Source organism: Astatotilapia calliptera, chromosome 3 (genome assembly GCF_964374335.1).
Source record: "Astatotilapia calliptera chromosome 3, fAstCal68.1, whole genome shotgun sequence".
In the NCBI taxonomy this organism is placed as follows: domain Eukaryota; kingdom Metazoa; phylum Chordata; class Actinopteri; order Cichliformes; family Cichlidae; genus Astatotilapia; species Astatotilapia calliptera.
In genome coordinates this window covers 72,923,732-72,945,500 of record NC_137424.1, presented here as the reverse complement: position 1 = coordinate 72,945,500, position 21,769 = coordinate 72,923,732, and positions in this window count along the sequence as shown.

Genomic DNA, 21,769 nt, shown 5'->3' with positions numbered 1-21,769 from the left:
AGCAGAAAGAGACTTCATTTACACAACGCACCAGCTGAACTATATACAACGTGTGGGGGGGCCGGGATTCTAGGGGGTATAACACACACTCCACACTTCCTCCTCGATGCGCTGCCTTGCTCACTTGCTTCACTTCTGTACTGGTTACACTGCAAAACACATGGGGACGCTCGGTAATCCAGGACACTCAGGAACAGGTTCAGGGAAATCTACATACAGGCAAATGGGAGAATTATCACTAGGAAGTCACTAGAAACAGAAGCGATTTACTAAATCTGGATTACACTAATGTGTAACAAGACACACTGAGCCACCATCTTAAGTAGTGGGTGGTAGACCGCCAGGTAATGAGCCTCAGGTGTGTGATTACTGCCAGGTGCTTGGGCCAAAGGCGGAGAGCATGCAATGACCTCTGCCCGGGCAGTGAGGGGACAGAGAGCAGGAGCAAAATCAAAACAAAAGCTTACTGAATCAGCTGGACCATGACATTATCGATTTGAAGTATTTATTAATAGATTAATAACTTGTTTTGAAAAACAGATTTTAAGACAGTGTTTTTATTTAAAATTAAAGTATTAAATAATCAATGATATTCATCCATCCATTCGCTTCCGCTTATCCTTTTCCAGGTCGCGGGGGGGCTGGAGCCTATCCCAGCTGTCATAGGGCAAGAGGCAGGGTACACCCTGGACAGGTCGCCAGTCTGTCGCAGGGCTAACACAGAGGGACAGACAACCATTCGCACTCATTCACACATTCACACCTAGTGGCAATTTGGATTATCCAATCAACCTATCCCCACAAGCTGCATGTCTTTGGACGGTGGGAGGAAGCCGGAGTACCCGGAGGGAACCCACGCAAACACGGGGAGAACATGCAAACTCCACACAGAAAGACCCCGGCCTGATGGTGGAATTGAACTCAGGACCTTCTTGCTGTGCGGCAACAGTGCTAACCACCGTGCCACCGTGCTGCATTGATTTTAATGATATTTTATTACAGTTTTACTCGATTGGTTTGGCTCATTTCTTGAAACCGAGATGACATTCTCAAAACCACAAGGTCATTTGGCCAAACAGTCTTACAGTTCTGCCCAACATTATAGCTCACTAGCAAAATCAAATATCTTTCCCCAAACTCTTCGTCCATGCTTCAAAATCAGATTCCTTTCCCATATAAAAGGTCAGTACAGTCAAAATAGCACAGATCCTTCTCAATTGCCTTGGCACATGTGCATTCATTTAGTGCTTTTGTCAAAATAACCTGGATGGTTTAGCACAACACCATGGATCCCCTGCAAAAGCTCATATCTCTCCCAAAAGAGTTTATCCATGTGTCAAAACTAAATATCCTTCTCATATAAATAGTCAATGCCCCCAAAATGCATTATACCTTTGGCATTGTTTAAGCACTGCAAGTCAAAATGCTTAGACGTTTTGTCACTGAGGCACAGGTCTAGCAACAGAATACCACTATGAATAAAACTAAAAGATTTGACAGTAAAATCAGCCTCCAATAAACCACTCATACTCAAGGAAACTGTGAACATTTTTATTCGTACAAAGAAATGTTAACATTAGAGAACATACTGTGAAAAGAAAACATATACAGGATTCTGTAAATGTGAACAGTTATAAACACAAACAAAAAACAAAAAAAACTCTAGCCTACCATACTGTAAATAAACTTTCAGAACTATAGTACAGTAATATTTTCAGTGGTCGCCATTGTCACCCTGTCATTCCTGGCCACCATCCTCATCCTCCTGGCCATCGACGCGCTGCTCTCTGTCAGGCCATAAATTCTCATCCACATCGCAACGGATATTTTCTCTTGCGATGCAGCGAGGGAAGAAACGGCGTGAATGTCTCAACCATCCCCTACATTGATCCCCTGTGATGTCCTCACATGCAGCATCCATTGCATGCAGCAGGGCCCTCTGGTCTTGAGCCTGATGCTCATACACCCTTCACCTCCAAGCTGAAAAAAACTCCTCAATTGGATTTAGGAAAGGAGAGTAAGGTGGAAGAAACTCCATTAGCATCCGGGGATGGGTGGTGAACCAGGTTCTGATGCGTGGGCCGCGGTGGAAGTTCACATTATCCCACACAATGACATAATGTGGTGGCTGAGGTCCTTCTTCACCTCTCTCATTTTCTGGGATCAGATCAGTATAAAGGTGGTCCAAAAAATTGAGGAGCTTTTGTGTATTGTAGGGCCCTAAACTGGGAATGTGTGTGGCCACACCTCTTTCTGATATAGCGGCACACATTGTTATATTTGCTCCTCGCTGGCCTGGGACATCCACAGTGGCTCAGTGGCCAATGATGTTACGGCCACGCCTTCGACCTTTGGCCAGGTTGAAGCCAGCTTCATCAACGAACAATAGGATGTGAGGGGTTTCGTTGCCTTCTAATGCCATTATTCTCTACAATAGAATAGAAATAAATCTAATCAGTCAAGTAGAGACAGATACTGCAGGGAGGATCTAAAGTACTGTAAAAACAGGGAGTGGAAAACTGAAGACAATTTCTAGGCAAAATGCTCTAGTCACACAAAGCTGGATTCTGAAGGTAAAAAGGATAACGCAAAACAAAAAAACAGTGGTAACCATGTCTTACTGTAATAGTGTTACAATGATAGACAACCAGTAGTTGACTTACATGCACATACTGGTACCGCAGCCCTTTCACTCTGTCAGAGTTTCTCTCAAATGGTACCCTGTAAATCTGCTTCATGGTCATCTGATGTTTCTTCAATACCCGGTCTATTGTGGAGATGCTGATAGAGTTTATATTTTGGAACATTACATTGTCTAGCAGGATTGCATTACGAATCTGTCTCAGTGTGATGGCATTATTTGCAATGACCATGTTGCATATTTCTCGTTCTTGTTGTTCATTTAGAAGTTTTCTTCTGCCACCCACTTGAGGCTGTCGTCCAATCCTAGACATACAAGTCAAAGGTCAACACTGTAAATTTGTTACAAAATGAGTTACCAATGTAATTGTACTGCTGTCTTATGGTACTGGAAGTGTGATGCACTGCACAGTGACTGGAATACTATTCACAGTATTTTCTCCATTTTTTTGTCTTTGTCATTTTTATAGTATCATATAACATCACATGAAGATATTACAGTATTCTAGGCCTACACACACCAACACTGAATAGTTCAATAGCATAGTTCTGTACCTGTTTTCCCTGCGAAAGGTTTGGATGATGGAGGAGACTGTAGACCGAGGCACATTAGGCTGCACTCGGCGACCTGCCTCTGCCATTGTGAGGCGATGGTTTATAACGTGGTCAATAAGGGTGGCCTGGATTTCATCTGGGACATCATGGTGCCTCCGTGCTCCTCGGCCTCTTCCCCCTATTCCTCCACGCATTCTCACTCCTCCTCTTCCTCTTCTTCTTCCTCCTCTTCCTCGAGCAGGAAGTTGCTGTTGTACTTGGCGAGGTGCTTCCATGTTCACACTGCAAAGCTCTGTCTATATACTTTTGGCAGCAGTCATATTCATAGACAACACCTGTCAGGTATCTGAACAACCTGTTTGATTGGTCATCGTTAGTTCTAATTTCACCTGATTGATTGTCAAGTACTGTCATAACTTTATCAAATGTTCCAAGATATTCTTTCATGGTATTATATCTTTGACTAATTTTGACAGTTGAACAGACAATTGTGCATATGATGACTTACACAATGAAACCATGCTGATATGTTTTGGAGTGAGTAACCATTTCATTGAAAAATCAACTAATCAGTTTAGATCGGCAAGATCTATTTATTTGGAAAATGTGCTAAATGTGGGCTCATTGTGCTAACTGTAGCTACTTGTACATAATCATTTGAAAAGAAGCACAGAGTCACTTGAGACATGTACTAAAGCATTTGCAATTTGATTAAACCAATGAAAAATGACATTCTGTTGTGAACAATTGCAAGGTGGTTTGGAGATTTGTCCATGTTATTTTGAGAATGTCATCTCGGTTTCAGGAAATGTGCCAAACCAATCGAGAAAAACTGTAAATGAACTGCTGGACTTCCAGACCAGCAGGTTTAGGGAAGTCTTTATGGGGTCACACTCTGACCCACACACACACACACACACACACACACACACACACACACACACACACACACACACACACACACACAGACAGACAATGTATTCTTTGATGAACCTATGCATATTCATGTAACCACAATAACAGGAGTGCTATGGGGAACCTGGCTGAGAGTCTGATGGAGGTCAAGTGGTGGAACGACACTTGGCTCCAGGCAGGTCTCCCTCATACATGAGTAACACGAAGAACTTTGCCTACTTGTGTTTTGCTTTTGCTGTGTAGTAAATTGTCCTGAACATTCCAGCGAATAGGTTTATGCTACAAACCTATCACCTCCCATTTATTATTCTGATGAGATTTATGCCTGTTTGTATGCTGATTCAAATTAAGCATTCTCAACTATTAGCAAAATAACATATACTGTATTTTTTGGACTACAAGGCCAATAATCCAGAGCGGATTATAAGGCGCACCAAACGAAACAAAACTGTGAGATAAGTATGTGCAGTGGCGGTCCAAGCGTGTTTGGTGCTCGAGCGGTGTGATCGGTTCTTGTGGTCTCAGCAAGCCTGACTCCAGATTTGAAACCAAACAACATACAGCTAACACTTATAAGTCTTCCCACTAACTGCTGTTAAAACTGTGACTTAATTTATTCACTATGATATTTGTCAAACAGACACACAGACATAAAACATATTAAGGATTGTCCATTAACATTAAAATGTTGTTTTATGAAACACACACACACATATATGAAGAGAGAGTATGTATTGTATGCAAACGGCTACCAAACAGCCATCATAATTCATCATACAATGAGAACAGGACAAATCACAAATTGACAATGTCTAATTAATATTAAAATCTAAATCTAATTAATCTAATTAAAATCTGTAACATATTTTTGGAGCAACTGTAACGCACATAATTTCCTTAGGGATTAATTACGTATTCTGATTCTGATTGTTTCAGGATGACCTGCCATTATCCAATCACACATCTGCTTACCTGCATCTTTTGCTTGTTTCTCCTCCTCTTCTTTTCTCTTTTTTCTGAACTGAGCACCTGATGACTTTGAACCTTTCTTGTCCATCTTCCATTGGTTTTAATTTTGCACTCCAGTATCAACACCCATCCCCCAACCTGAGGATCACCACAACATAAACTAATAGACCTACACCTTAGTTCACAGATTCACTTTGTTTATTTCTGGGATTTCACACAACCCAGGATTCAAAACATGAATAGATAATGGGCTTGGGTTTACATCATTTATTACAACATTTATTTCTGGGATTTCGCACAGAAATGAATTCGGCTTTGTAGCTTACCAAAGCACCGTGTACCACATTAAATTGGTTCGAGGTCAGTAAGCACAAGCAGAATTCATACATAAAATGAATGAGCAGATTAAAAGATTTAAGTGTGAATTATAGTCCAAATAAAAACGCTAAGTTATGATGCTGTGTTTATGAATCAAAGCATATGTAAATCATTTCTCTTATGTCAGATCACGCCTGGAGATTTGCCAAAGGCTTTCACACCTTCATCTGTCTTACATTCCTCCCCAGCAACAAATTTCCCACGTGTGGGACTAATAAAGGTTATCTTATCTTATCTTATCTTATCTTATCTTATCTTATCTTATCTTATCTTATCTTATCTTATCTTAGCTAGTCTCACATACTGAGACTAATCTGACCAAGGTTGAAGGAGAATCAGACTCTACTCTGTTTGAATAAACTGTATCACATTACCCATAAAATGATCTCAATCTCTTTCACATAGGCAAAGAAAACAAAAGTATGACCTTAGATTTTGTCTGTTTAGATCATCTGACTCGCGGTTGTGCTCTGTTCTGAAGATAATCTTCAGATTTGACTGGGAAGCTGCTATGAGTCCTAACTTGTTTTTCTGCAGCAACATAAATAACAACATCAAGAAACAACCACAGCAGCAACTACCAAACCAATTATCAGTCCAATAGATCCACCCTGTCCTCCTGATCGACCTGCAGGTGAGAAACAAGTGTGAGATGACGAGTGAAAAATCCATTTATCTACCAGTGCAGAACATTAAGGAAAAAAAACAACAACAAAAAGCTAAAATACGTTTAAAATGTGAATAAAGTGTTGCAATTTACACAGCTTTACACACGCACTAAAATAACAGTCAGTAAATAAACATTTGTCTACCTCTGACATCCACCAGCTCATACATACAACAAACAAACATTAACAACCATGAAGCAGCTTCACCTCTGATCACACACACACTCAACTCTACTCACTCACCTGGAGGATCAACATGAAGGTGGATGCTGCTGATGGACTTCCATGAGCGTGTTTCTTCCATAAGGATACGACACTTGTATGTTCCAGTGTCAGCAGTGTTCACATTCTTCAGAATCAGAGACACGTCTCCATCCTTCATCTGTCTGTCTTGCAGATCCACCCGGTTCTTAAAAGATGGATGCTGGTTGTCTGGAACAAAGTGACCGTCCTGGTACAAAAAGACATTTTCTGTCTTTAGGTCAGCTCTGCTCCACATTACACCTGTGTTGTTGTTTGGAGCTCGACACGGCAGAGTGATGTTCTGTCCAGACTTAACTGGAATGCTTTTTATTACTGAAAAAGGAAAACAACACAGAGCAGAGAATTAATAAATGGGATGATGAAATTTCAGATCTACCTGGAAAGTTTTTCATTTTTCACCAGAAAGCTGTTGTTGAACCAGAAATTTTGTTTAATAAGCAAACTTTCTGTGAGTCTGCATTTGTGCTTGAGTTGCCTAAGAGAATTTATATCGTCACAGCAAAAAGTAGATACATTCCTTGATATTTGGAAAAACATGAAATATAAAAAATAGACTGCAAATTAATATGTTTGCTGTAAAGTAACATAAAAAAAGTGAAGCTGTGAACATATGCACAGGTTCAATTGTTGTCAAGCACAAAATTGTTAAAAATACTGAAGAGAACCTGTGATTATTTCACAGTTATCTAGTGGTTATAAAACTGTTGAAGTCTACTTTAATGCTCCAAATTTGATGAAAGCAGTGAAAATGACACTAAAAGAAGTGCATGTTTCATCAGCAGAAAAAAGTTGTAAAATAACTAAAAGGTTTTTTTTCCTGTTGTTGTTTGTTTTGTTTTTTGTTTGTTTTTTATACCAAAAACAGCATCACATGGTTATGTTGTAAATAAGTTAATGTTGTTTCTTTGGAAGGCAAACTAACAATAAAATATGTCCAGGGTGTTTTTGACCCAGTCGTCGATCATCCCTAATCCGTTGTTGTGCCACAGATCAACCAGACTGCAAGACATACCCAGAACAGAGTCTCTGTTTCTCAATAAAGGAGTCAAAAATGAAGTGCACTCGTCTCCACCATGTGGTAACATCTCTGGAGTAGGTGTCACTCATAGGGATCATTTCCTGTGGAAGAAAAGTCCTTTGATCATGAATTGCCCGTTTGTGACTGGTCACGCGTTGCCAGAACAACCCCTTTCATACACACACTCAACTCTACTCACTCACCTGGAGAAACACTCAGATTGATGGTGATGTATTTCCATGAATTCGTTTCTGCTATTTTAACACGGCACTCGTATGTTCCAGTGTCAGCAGTGTTCACATTCTTCAGAATCAGAGACACGTCTCCATCCTTCATCTGTCTGTCTCGCAGATCCACCCGGTTCTTAAAAGATGGATGCTGGTTGGCTGGATCAAAGTGACCATTCCAGTATGAAAGGACATATTTTGGCTCCAAGTCAGCTCTGCTCCACTTTACCACTATGTTGTTGTTGTTTGGAGCTTGACATGTCAGAGTGACGTCCTGTCCAGACTCAGCTGTGATGTTCTTCTGGCCTGAAAGAGGAAACAACACAGAGCAGAGAGGTTAAAGGTCAACGTACAATTATGATCACAATTATTTACTTTAAATATGGTGTTTATTTCCTATGAAATTTGAGATTTTAGTCATTTTGGATGAAATTAACATTAACGTCTTAACACACTCCAGGGGTCTGTACTATGAAGCATCGTGTGAGTTTATTCAGGTAAATTCAGGGTTAACAGGATTTTCTTAACTAGGAAGGTGGTTCGCTACTTATGGCAGTGCATTGCCATGGTAACTTATGCTGCCAACACAACCCCTTTCACACGCACACACTCAACTTGCCATGGTAACTTGTTATGGTAACATAGTTACAGACTGGAGATGATAAGGAATGAAACATGTGACTGAAAATAGCATCACAAGTCTGTACGTGAACAGTAGGAGGTCCTGGTTTACTGCACGATGGCTGGAAAGTGTAGTTGTAAGACTGTACACCTCTGGAGCAGAAGTCACAAGTCCAAGTCCCACATGGGGCGATATCCAGTAAGGGTCCTGTTTAGACCCCCTATGCTAAATCAATCCCTGAGATGGCGTGGCCAAGTCTGGGACGGAAGAATTTCACTGCATGTTGTTCTCCTTAAGATTGTGTATGTGATGAATTTTATTTGTTGTTAACAGCATCTAATGTATTTGTTTCCCTAACGAGTATCAGTGATAAATAGTAAATAATATAGAATTTTAGATGCACCTTTAATCTGTGATTTTCTATTTTTATCTTCAGTTAGCAGCAAACACATTTACAACAGGTGGATTTATCTATAAGTATTAATATCTGATCCTAAAGAGGACACACTCACTGTAATTGCTGACCTCATATTAATTTCACTGTTATATTTCTAATGTTGTTCATAGATGATCAATCACAATTTTATCAACATCCTGACTGATTATCATGATTGTCAGTGTAAATGAATTCAGACACACACTGGATGTTGACATGGCTTCCTAGTACACAGCTCAGGTCACCAGTGACCCACTGAGGTGGAATTTTAGCCTCATGCTAAACATGCAAAGTGTCAGAAACTACAAGATGTTAGCTTCCACAGAACAACAACATGTGCTGATAATAAGTGAACATAATATGTGAGAGAAAGCAGCCTCTCATTATAAGACACTGTGTGTTAGGTGTGGCTGTGTGCAGGCAGGAATAGGACCCAAGGTGCAGACTCCGGAGACAGAACTTAAACCAAAACAGCTTTAATGCTGAACGCAAACATAACATAACTGGAAAAACTCCAAAAAAACAAACTAACACCAGCGGATTGACAAAACACACAGCAAAATAAACGGTAGATCGCGACACGGACACAGAGAAACACAGGGCTTAAATACACAGAGGGAGCAATCAGGGAATGAGTAACAGGAGGGAAACACAGCTGGGACAAATCAGAACTGACGAGACCAAATAAGCGTAACCTGAACACACTGAGATAAGACAGAGACCTTCAAAGTAAAACAGGAAACACATAACACAGACTGAACAAAGACACAGACTCACATGCAGGCACTACAAAGGGAACAGAGACGTGGGAACAGGGCAGACACAAACACTGACTGGACACGGGGATATAGGAACTTAAGATACATATATACGCGAACTAGACAAGGGGATGCAGGTGATAGGGGAGACAGAGCAACTAAAGAAGACAGAGACATAAGCCATAAGACAGAACTCAAAGAAACCAAAAACTATAAAGTATAAATAATATAATAAACTCAAAAACCCTGGGTCAACGACCCAGGCATCCTAACACTGTGAGTCTCTGCATGCTGCCTTTATGGAGCTACAGCTGTTTGTATACACTGAACAAGAAGCTTTGTAGCTGCATCCTGACTCCTGACACTACAACACATCACACTGACACACACATTAACACTTTGTCTCTGTCACAGCTGGATTACAGATGTTAAGTGTCCACCCAGCCTCGTGTCTCCTTCACACACACAGACAAACTGAATCCAGATGAAAATAATCCTCCTGTACTTCTTGTCATCTCAGAGAGCAAATCAATTTAGTTCAATCTCACCTGCAGAGACAAACATGAAGATGCTGAAAAATAGCAAAGTGGAGCAGAGTGATGAAGTTCCAGCAGACATTTCTGTGTTTCTGTATTAAACTCAGAATCTGAGCTCCAGACGAGACTAAATGAGATGAACTTTGAGGTTCAGATGAAGCTGAAAGTCCCTGAGTGAGAGAACAGGTCTGTAAATCCACACTTATGAATCAGAGAGACGGTTGGTGGGCTGGACCGGAGTCCTCCAATAGCTGTGAACCAAAGACGCATAAATTTAAAAAAAACTGGAGCGTCTTTAAATAATGACGCCAAAATATTTGCACCTGTTTTTACTAAAACATTAAAATTAGGACTCAGTTATATTAAAGAGGAATAATCTGGATTTATTGCAGAAAGATATTTAATAACAGTCATTTGGTTTTGGACAATACTGATATTAACGAATATACAATAGATAAAAGCTTTAGCGTTAATAGACCATTCGTTAGACCATTCATTACTTTTAAGAGTCATCAGCGCTTTATATAAAGGCTGTGATGCTCAGTTAAGAGTGCACATGGAGATTGGTCAAAGTTTTCCGTTAAGCACATTTTTTTTCCTCCGTCTCACAAACATTATGGCAGAGAACAAATGCTTTAAAAATCATTATTTCAGGCTCTCCAAGCCGAAAGTATTATAGTTTTACTGGTGTAGATAAATTATCTTTTTCACAAAAAAGAAGACTAAAATCATTTTTGTTTGACAACATTTAAAAATATTGACAGGTTTAATTGTGTCTGAACTTGCCTTTTTTATTTTTATGGCTTTTTACCTATTTCCTTTTATTTGTTGTACAGCGCTTTTGAACCGCTTGTCTGTGAAAAGCTCTTTATAAATAAACTTTACTCACTAACTGACTTACTGATGGCGCTCAGGTTTCATATCTCATAATGTAAGCAGAGCACTTCTCCTTAGTTTCATGGCTGAAAATGAATCTGAGTGAATCTGTTTATTACCTTTCAAAGACTCTGAGCTGTCACAGATTATCATTATTATTACTTAGAATAGAATAGAACACAATACAATAGAATAGAAGAATAGAATAATCCTTTAATTGTCCCACAAGGGGAAATTTGGTAATGGCTGAATATTGTTTGCATCATGTGGGTGAAGTTTTCTTACATGGCACCACTTGGATGCAGGCAGAAAGGTGAATCCCACCATGGCGAGATAAGGTGAGGCAGAAATAAGCAGAGACAAAGGATAAACAGATGTCTGTAATGTCAGATACACTTTGCTTGATTTTATATGGGAAAATTAACAAAAGAACGTCATAAACAACAAGCTAAAAACAAAAGAAAAAGAAGATGGAGTGAAGTTTTAATTTTTTAAATGTTAAACAATTGCTTCAACAATAAAATGATTACTAAATGAAAAAGACATGATTGGGAACATCTTCCTGAAACACGCTTTTAATGTGATGGGTGGGGCTAAATTATTGCATAAATGCCATAACCAAAAGAAATCTACCTGGAAGGTTGTTCATTTTTCATGAGAAAGCTCTTCTGGCTCAGTTCCAGGGTGAGGGATGTGTTCACACTCGGCCGGTGTTGTCGAACCGTTTAAGCGAGCTTTCTGTGAGTCTGCATTTCTGCTGAAGTTGCCTAAGAGAACTTATATCATAAACCATCAAAGGAAAAATTCGATACATTCCTTGATATTTGGAAATACGTGAAATCTAAACTAAATAGACTTTAAATTGATATGTTTACTGTAAAGTAACATAAACAAACTGAAGATGTGAACATACACACGGGTTCAATTGTTGTTGTTCAATTACAGTCCATCTGTCCGCCGATGTCGAGCAGTCAGTATAGAGCGTCCCCGCCTAAAGCTCGGATTCCTTTACTTATATAGTTTTTAAAAAAGTCTTATTGGCATCAAAACTGCATTTTTAAAGAGTGATCTGCCCAACGGCATAGAAATGACATAAATGTAACCATAAAGATATTTTTAAGTGGCCAAAAAGGACTGAGTTAATGCAGGTACAACCAAAGTCATAAATATACTTAGAACACTGGTAATATTTGTCTTTTATAAAAATATTAGTTCTACAGTACTATACTACAGTCTATAAGTACTTATACCACATAGGTAAACACATTACACATAAAAAAATATGTGGAAACATTGTTTTGGTGGAGGATGAGTTAACTTCTCTGCTGCCACCTGTTGGATCTTTACTCACACTGCCTCTCACACAGGTAACATTCTTAAATACATACACATTTTTTATAATAGAGAAGAAGAAAATAAAATTAGATCTGTTAAAACTTTTTAAATGTTAAATTGTGATGAATAATGAGAAAAGAAAACATAACTGAAGGTCTAAGTACACTGTAGAGAAGTAATCTATAGAATTTACCCAATAAATCTGAGGTAACAATTCACATTGACTTTTTTGGGATAGATTTAATTCAATATATTGAATGAAAGCAAACGGAACACGTCTGCTTAGTGTTCCCTCGTCTCAGGTTTCCAGTCCTGTGCAGCTTCCTTGACTGACACTCCTGTATACAGGTAACGGGGAGGATATAATATGTTGTTTGGTATATGTTTTGTAATGGCTCTGGTGAGGCCACAACTTGAAACACATCTATCAGTTTATTTCTGATCCAGAATCTTACACAATGACTGTGATTCATGACATAAATACTTCAGGCAGACCATGGTACATGAAGTATATACATGTGTAGATAAAGACAAAGTGCTCTGTTGACCTTTTAGACACAGTTGATGCAACTCTTATCTGATCTGGGATCATTACACAAACAATCTATAATGAACAGGTGTGCAGTGTGAGGTAAACACCTGCAGCTATAAAACAGGTGTAAACAACACTAAGTCTTTAGAATCCAACACTTTTCTCTTGGAATCTGTTGGAATCTCCATGTAACTAAACACTGGATGATCAGGTCAGCAGTTTCACTCCTTTAGCAGGAAAGATGGTGGAGTTTGAGGAGTGCAGATGTGAAGCAGAAATAAACAGGTTTGAACTCTGACTTAGAGAGACATGATCACCCTCAGCCTCTGATCAGGGTCGTCCTGCTGTCACATCTTAACTGCCCAATGACAGACTCATTGAGCTGTTTATGCACATTTTCTGTTGGCGTGCATTTCTGTTGATGTTGTCCAAGAGAATTACCCAAAATTCATAGCACTTCTAGGAAAATCAGTAAACAAAGGGCCAAAAAGTCAGAGGAATGCAGCACATGTTTTAATCTCTATTTAATCTATCTAGTTTATTCAGGAATTTTAGAAAGACTTATGTTTACATTTTGACAAGAAACATTAAATTGATCATTTTAGTGTTCTTTTAGTGCCCTACGAAATTAATTTTTCCATAAACTTCAATAATTCAGTTTTCCTAACCTTTTCTTGAGCTCAGTGACATTTTAATTGAGGTCAAAGGTGGCTTGTAGAATTCATAAGGACTCAGGAAAAGAGAAGAGTGGTGCTCTCAGAATACCACCACCGTAACAGTGTGACACCATGTTGGAACTAGAGTGCAGAAGACAAACTACAAAACACACGTTTTTATTCACCACTGTGTGTACTCACCCTGCTGCTTTTTTGCAGGTAAAAAGTCAGATTTCTTTAAGAGGGACCAGCTTTAAGACTAAATGAAGTAAACAAGAAAACACTTTCCTCACCTTCATGGCTAGGAAAACATGAAGATGTCTGTAAGTTTTGTCTCTGAGGTGGAAAACGGATAATTGTTTATGCATTATGAAATGAAAGGAAGAAAAAAAAGTTACATGTAACTGTAAAGACAAATATGTCCTCCTTGCCTGCCATGGCATCAACTTTAATAACAAACAGCAAAACATTAAAAGATTTAAATGTCAGGAAAATGAGAACTCAGTGGCAAGGTCAGTTTATACTTCAGTAAGAAAAGATTTTCATTTGAAAGTTTTCTCTTGATTCGCAGAATGCATGTCTATGCTCTGATGCTGGTTTGCTGTTTTACACAAAGTGTGCCAGCCATGGTTTTCTCACAAGAGGTCAAAACACTTCAAGTTAAAAGCAAGAAGTTCATTTTATACAAATAAAAGAAGTACACTGATTTAACCTCTTTATGGTTGTCCATCCATCCATCCATTCCCTTCTGCTTATCCTTTTCAGGGTCGCGGGGGGCGCTGGAGCCTATCCCAGCTGTCATAGGGCGAGAGGCAGGGTACACCCTGGACAGTTCGCCAGTCTGTCGCAGGGCCAACACACAAGGACAGACAACCATTCACACTCATTCACACCTAGTGACAATTTGGATTATCCAATTAACCTATCCCCACAAGCTGCATGTCTTTGGATGGTGGGAGGAAGCCGGAGTACCCGGAGAGAACCCACACAAACACGGGGAGAACATGCAAACTCCACACAGAAAGACCCCGGCCTGATGGTGGAATTGAACTCAGGACCTTCTTGCTGTGCGGCAACAGTGCTAACCACCGTGCCACCGTGCTGCCCTTTATGGTTGTCGTTTTTACAAAAAGAAAAAAGAAATGAAATCAAAATTTTCCACTGACACCACTTTCAATTAATTCAATTTCACCCTCAATTCACATGTAAATCCTACAATATAAAATACGTGAATACAATGTTCTGTCAAGAATACGTTATTGGCTCGATCATGGAAACATTCTTATGGTAAATGTCACACTTAGGATTTCCAAGGAAGTCTCTGGCTTATGTAGAAAGCTCAAGTCAGGATCTGAAATGTAATTATATGTAAGGCTATCTGTGGGTATGTCTGTATTGTATTCGAACAGCCCGGAGCACATTACACCCACTCAAGACGACTGTGACATTTCGACTGGATGTGCAACAGCGTGAGTCAGGAATGCTTTAAAGAGTCCTGTCAGATCAAATCAACTAATAACTCCCGAATGCTAAATTCCTTACAAGTTACCTGGAAAGTTGTCAGGTTTTCATAAGAAAGCTCATCTGGCTCAGTTCCAAGGTGGGAGAAGTCTTCACACTCAGCCTGTGAGGCTTAAGGGCTGTGCTGCTTTCACACAGAAACTGATGATATACATTTAACTGCACTTTCTGTAAGTTAGTTTTTTTATGAAGCAGAAATAACCCAATTTATATCATAAACCAGGAGCAGACATGCAATGGTTCAGAGGATGAAGAAACTCTCTGTTCTGCTGTGGAGGACATCAGCCTGAGTCCACGGCCTTCAGCTTCTGCCTGCGTGCGGGTCAGGGGTGTGGATGGAGTCAAACAGACCAACTAACAATATTTTATGTCAAAAGTATAAAAAAAAATGAGATCAGAGTTATTACTTCTTCAGCCTGTTTTTGTTTTCGTGCTTAAGGACATGGACGTTTTATGTTGGGAAAACTTGAACTTGAATGAATTTAGTCTGCAGTGTGCCGATCTCTCTCCCTCTGACCAATGAGTCATAGGAGCCTTGATAGTAAAAGATTAATTCAGGTGGGAATCCTCGCGGTTCACCTGCCTGCACAAGCAGCAGGTGGGCCATCTGTCGGCACTCCATGATCACGTGATCGCTGTGCTGTGAACCACACTTCACAAAACCAACAAGACTGAGGCATTTAGAAGAAACTAAGAGCCAGATCAGCAGAACTACAGCACACGGAAATGTCTGCTGTAACTGTCACCCTGCTGCACTTTGATGCTTGTCTGTGTCTCTGTTTGTTTCGGCAGGTGAGGCTTAACTTGGATTTAAACAGTTTGTCTTTGTGATAAAGGCGAATAAAATTCAGCTGGTTTATATGTTTAAAGCCAAACAACTCTTTTCATATTGGTCCAGTGTGCGTGTAAAGGAGACATCAGGCTGCATGAGTCTGTGTGGACTTTAATCCAGCTGTGACAGAGACAAAGAAGTGTAATGTGTGTGTGTGTTAGGATTTTTTATTTTGAGTCAATACAATCACAACGGGCATAACCGGGGGGGACGAAGCAGAAAAAGAAGAAAGAAAGAGACGTTGGGGAGAAAGTTGAAAAATGGAAGGACAGAAGAAAAGAAGGGGGGGAAAGACACAGCAGAGAAACAACAGCAACAACAGCGTTGTACTCCGAGGAGGGAGAGTCTGTGTCACGTTATGGTCATGTTCTTTCGTCATGTTTGCTGTATGCAGCTGGTAGAAAGGACCCCAAATGCAGACTCGTGGAGGCAAAAATGAACAGAAAAAACTCAGCTTTATTGCTGGTACTCTAAAAAGTAATTCAGAGGCTTAGTAGATATCACTATAAATATAAGTTAGATAAGCATGATAAAAACTATGAATATCATTTTAGTAATTATTGAATTTGATAAGTTGAAATAAATATCTAAAATATTAACGTATGTTTTTGTGTTATATTAAGGTATTTATTTACATTTATCTCAGACAAAAAATTCAGTATATGTGGTTCACAGAATACCTTCTTTAAATATACTTAATATTTTTATTTAAAATTGAATTAAAATATTTGAGAAATAGGTATCTATACTGACCAGTATCTTGTACTAAAATCATTAATTATTCAAACAATATTATTTATTGTCAGCAGCTACAACTGAAAAGTGTAAGTAAAACACGGTAACGTAGAGTAATTGAGTACTGTAATGTTTGCATGCCTCAAACATTAATGATGACCTTCCGTATTTCTCAGTTCCATTCTTTAATTCTCAGGCTTGCAGCGGCAACACAGTCTGCAGCACTAACTTGTTCATCTACCGTTTTCTGTTGTCTCCTTTTTTTTATATCCTCCTTCCGCCTTACATTTGACCTTTCAAAATAAAAGTTCTGTAAACATCACAATCACCACCTTTTTTTTTCTTTTAACAAACTGAGGTATTCAGCGAGGTGAATTATTAATCTGAACCTATGACAACGACACCTAATAAAATTACTGAACATTCTTATTACTTGAGTTTCTCCACACCTAAACATCACTTAAACAGCACTGCATTTGCGCAGATCTCTGACTAAACACTATCAACATTCAACACTATAATACTGGTTACAGTGTTAGATTCAGGAACAACAAACATGTTACACGCAGCATAACCTTTAACTGGTCACTCAGATATTCAAGTCTTAGATCTGATGTAATCAGACAGATGCATAGGTACGCGTCTGTTTGATCTGACGGGGTATCTGGGCTTGTCTGTTAAGGCGGGGTCGACATGCCGTCCAGGTGGGGCAGCTTCAAGACCATGTCTGATTTTCTTGAAGAATGAGGCATTCCTGACAATCGAGTGTCCATCCCTTGTAGCTGTAATTTCAGAACCCTTAACCTTAGTCACTTTGTAGGGTTTTGCATTGTATGGTGTGGATAATTTGTTGTGCTTGGGGTGGCGATGCAGCACTGTGTCACCCAGACTTAGTGAGTGTGGTCTGGTGTGACAAGTTGCATCTGTGATCACCTTCATCTTGATCTTTGCACTATCATCCCTTGCTCTCACTTCAGCATCTGAACACTTGCGTGGAGTGGTGTTAACGAAAGGGAGCTTGGTGTATAGCTGGCGTTGAAACAGTATTTCAGCTGGTGAGCTCGCTGTTGTGCTATGAGGTGTAGATCTGTACTCACGAAGAAAGATGTTTAGTTGCTGTTTCCATGGTGTGCCTTGCGTCTAGGCATCTCTCAGTGCTTTGCCTAGGGTTCTCATAAATCTCTCAGCAATGGCATTCGCCTGAGGCCAACAAGGTGTGATTTTGTGATGATGAAATCCTAGGTAGTCTGCAAACTGTGAGAAAGCCTCACTGTTAAAAGGAGGACCATTGTCAGTTTTTACTGTCCTTGGGATTCCAAACATGGAGAACACTTTGTCAATGACTGGGTGTGATGGCATGCCACACATGGTAAGCTCCACACCTCACCACCCGTTGATTCACTTTAGTTTAATTTACAGTCACTACTTTAAAATATTCTATTTATTGTTCAATATCGTTTCTTTATTAAATGTATTCATTTTTCCATCACACCTTCCAATGTTTATATGGCGTGCACACATACACTCAACAAAAATATAAACGCAACACCTTTGTTACTGCTCCCATTCCCCATGGGATGGACGTAGAGACCTAAAATTCATTCCAGATACACAATATAACCATCCCTCCCAAACAGTGGTCACAAATCAGTCCAAATGTGTGGTAGTGGGCACATCGGCTATATTGAGATAATCCATCCCACCTCACAGGTGTGCCACATCAGGATGCTGATCTGACATCATGAGTAGTGCACAGGTGTACCTCAGACTGCCCACAACAAAAGGCCACCCTGGAATGTGCAGATTTTTGCGCTATTGGGGGTCTGGGGACCCAGAACCGGTCAGTATCTGGTGTGACCACCATTTGCCTCATGCAGTGCAACACATCGTCGCATGGAGTCTATCAGATTGTCAATTGTGGCCTGTGGAATGTTGGTCCACTCCACTTCAATGGCTGTGCGAGGTTGTTGGATATTCATGGGAACTGGTACACGCTGTCGTATACGCCGGTCAAGCACATCCCGAACATGCTCAATGGGTGACATGTCCGGTGAGTATGCTGGCCATGCAAGAACTGGGACATTCTCAGCTGCCATCTGCCCTGCACGGGCGACAGATCTGGTTGACATTCCTGCTGTCAGCATGCCAGTTGCATGCTCCCTCATTGCTTGTGGCATCTGTGGCATTTTGCTGTGAGACAAAACTGCACATTCCAGGGTGGCCTTTTGTTGTGCAAATGAAGCATTTGCTAGAGCAAATGAAGCTTCATGAAGCTTCATTTGCTCTAGCAGGACACCTACTGGACGTAAAAATAATAGCTGGCATGAATTTGAAGAGTGTGGCATTTTGCACACAGCCTGTAAATGTCAACAACAAAAGGAGTGTGTAAAATATCTATATTGTAATGATGGCAGTATACTGTGTATATTTATGCTGGCAGTATGGAAAGACAATAAAAACAAAGCACAAATATAAATATCACACACGTAAATTATAACAGCTGTATAATATTGTTATATCATTTAGTAACATTACAGCATGCTATATTATCATTGCATTTGATGGCTCACCTGGTCTTGCTCCACAATCGGTGTTCCCCTTATTCTCATGCAAAGCTCTGTAGTGCCTAAGCATGGATGAGGTGTTGTTGTTATATCCCAGCTCCCTGGCACATAGCAAACACCTCACCTTGTACAAAAGTACAGACAGCCTAACATAGGTTTTATTGCACCATCAGTATTATGAAAATACATCTTCTGTGGAAATTCACATACCTTGTTGGGAGATATAAGCTCAAAATGTTCCCACACAGGGGAGGACATCCTCCTCTTCTTAGCTGGCTCCATTCTCTCCTGACTTTCTCTCTTCACTCTCATAAACCTCCAAACTGTCTCCAAACTCTCACTAACCGCAACTCTCCATCAAACACCCACATTTTGAATGAAGTCTGAGGGGTTTATATCGCTGTCATAGCTCGCGGAAAAAATTCGAACCGCTTCATGAACCAGTCACGTGGTACAGCCGGGCAGCGAGGCTTCGGACGTCATCATTTTCAGCTCCTCCGCCCCCTCCATTACTCGACACACGCTCCGAAGCCTCGATACAGAACGTCCCATCACTACATAAAAGTCTGCACTGACACTGTGCCAGGGCGTTTCGGGTAATGGTGACATCTGCAGAGGGTCAGTGTGTGTGACAGGTGTGCTAGCTTGGCATGGCAGACAGTTTTGACCTGCAGATTCTGCTTTCTGATCGATCTCTGGAAACCATACTTTGGTACGTAGCAGCGCTTTGGTCTTGACGATACCCTGGTGCCCTTCGTGTGCCAGTTGTATTGCTCTTTCTTGTAGGACAGTTGGAATGACTATCCTCGTGCCTCTGAGTATGAAGTCAGATGAGTCGGCTACTGTTAGTTCACTTTGAACATGTTTGAATGATTTCAAAATGTCAGCATGCTGGGATTTATCTGTTAGATGCCACGTGTTGTTCCTGATGTGACCGATGACTTTCTGCAGAACCTGGTCTTTCAGAGTCTCTGTTTTTATCTCGCGAAGTGTCATGGCTTTTGGGGTGGAGTGATAAGAGAAGAAATTGACATACTCTTCTGCAACCTTACATGGACGAGCACTTTCATTCTCCTGTGTTGGCACTGGATGACGTGACATAAAGTCAGCTGGATTATCAGCACCTTTTCTGTATTCCACTCTGAAATTATATGGCTGAAGTCTCAGTCCCCATCTTTCTATTCTGGCAGGTGGTTTTGGTCTTGGGTTATTCCAGATGATTTTGAGTGCCTTGTGATCGGTCACCAGTGTGAATGGATGTCCATAAACATACAAATAGAAATGTTCACAACTCCACACAATGGCGAGTGCTTCTTTCTCAGTCTGCGAGTATCTCGTTTCCACATCACTCAGTGCTCTGCTTGCATATGCAATAATGTGCTTCATCCCCTTTTCATCTTTTTGACAGAGAATGGCGCCCAGTCCTACTGAACTAGCATCAACTATCAGTTCAGTCTGTCTGCTGGGATAGAAGTACATCGTCGTGTCGCTTGTGAGACTGACCTTGAGTGCCTGCAACGCAGTTTCTTGGTCTTGACCCCATGTCCAAGGGGTGTCCTTGTGTGTGAGCCTGCACAGTGGCTCAGAGATCGATGAGAAGTCTCTGATGAACCTTGAGCAGTAATTGGCCATGCCAAGGAGACTTCTGATGTCAGCAGGTGTTTTGGGGTTGGGAGCGTGTTGAACTGCTGCAACCTTTTTAGGATCTGCTGAAACACCACCTGCAGAGAAGATGAAACCAAAAAACTCAAATTTCGTTTTATTAAATTCACACTTCTCTCGATTCAGAGTAAGACCTGACTCTGATAGTTGCTTAAAGAGAGCTGTAAGATTGCTGTCATGATCAGCCTGGTACCTGCCAAAGACTATAATGTCATCACTGAGATTTTTGACTCCGTTCAGTCCTTGCAGCGTGTGATAAATAGCATTTTGGAACACTTCAGCTGCAGAAGAGACTCCAAAGCTCAGTCTTTTATAGCGCCGAAGTCCCAGATGAGTAGTGAACGTCGTAATGTAGCGGCTGTCAGGGTGTAATTCAAGTTGGTGGTATCCTGCCCTGAGATCAAGTTTTGAGAACACCGTAGATCCATTCAGCTCATGGATTACATCATCAATCGTGGGCGTGACGTGTCGTTCTTGTTCGATTGCAGTGTTTGCTTGTCTCATGTCCACACATATCCGTACGTCATCCGGATTCTTTGGTTTTGGCAGTGGGTGAAACCCACGGTGTTGGTCCCGTAACCTTTTCAATAATGTAATCAGCTTCTAATTTCTGAAGTTCGTCCTCCACTTTTTGACGTAAATGAAAAGGAACACGTCTGTGTCATTGACAGGTTGATTTTACATCTGTGTTTATGTGCAGTTTCACTTGTAAATCTTTGAGTTTTCTAATTCCCTGGAAAAGTTCTGGGTGTTGTTCTACTAGCTTGTCTGCAACAGAACGTTGAGACTGAGAAGAGACCGCAGTGACAATATGGAGGAGTCCCAAGGCTTTTGAGGTTTCAAAACTCAAAATATTGAAACCTCCTCCTTTAATGACAAAGAAGGAACACCTAACTGGTTTGTCTTGTTTTTCCAAAATCCAAAGCAGATTTTGTCTTTGGCTGGGCAGCCTTGCTCATGAAGATATCTGCCTCCACAGTTTCGACAGCGGTTATTCGGCTGCCATGAGGGTGTCCATTTGTTTATAGCCATGGTGTCACGTCCTGTTTTGTGCTGTACTTTATTAACTG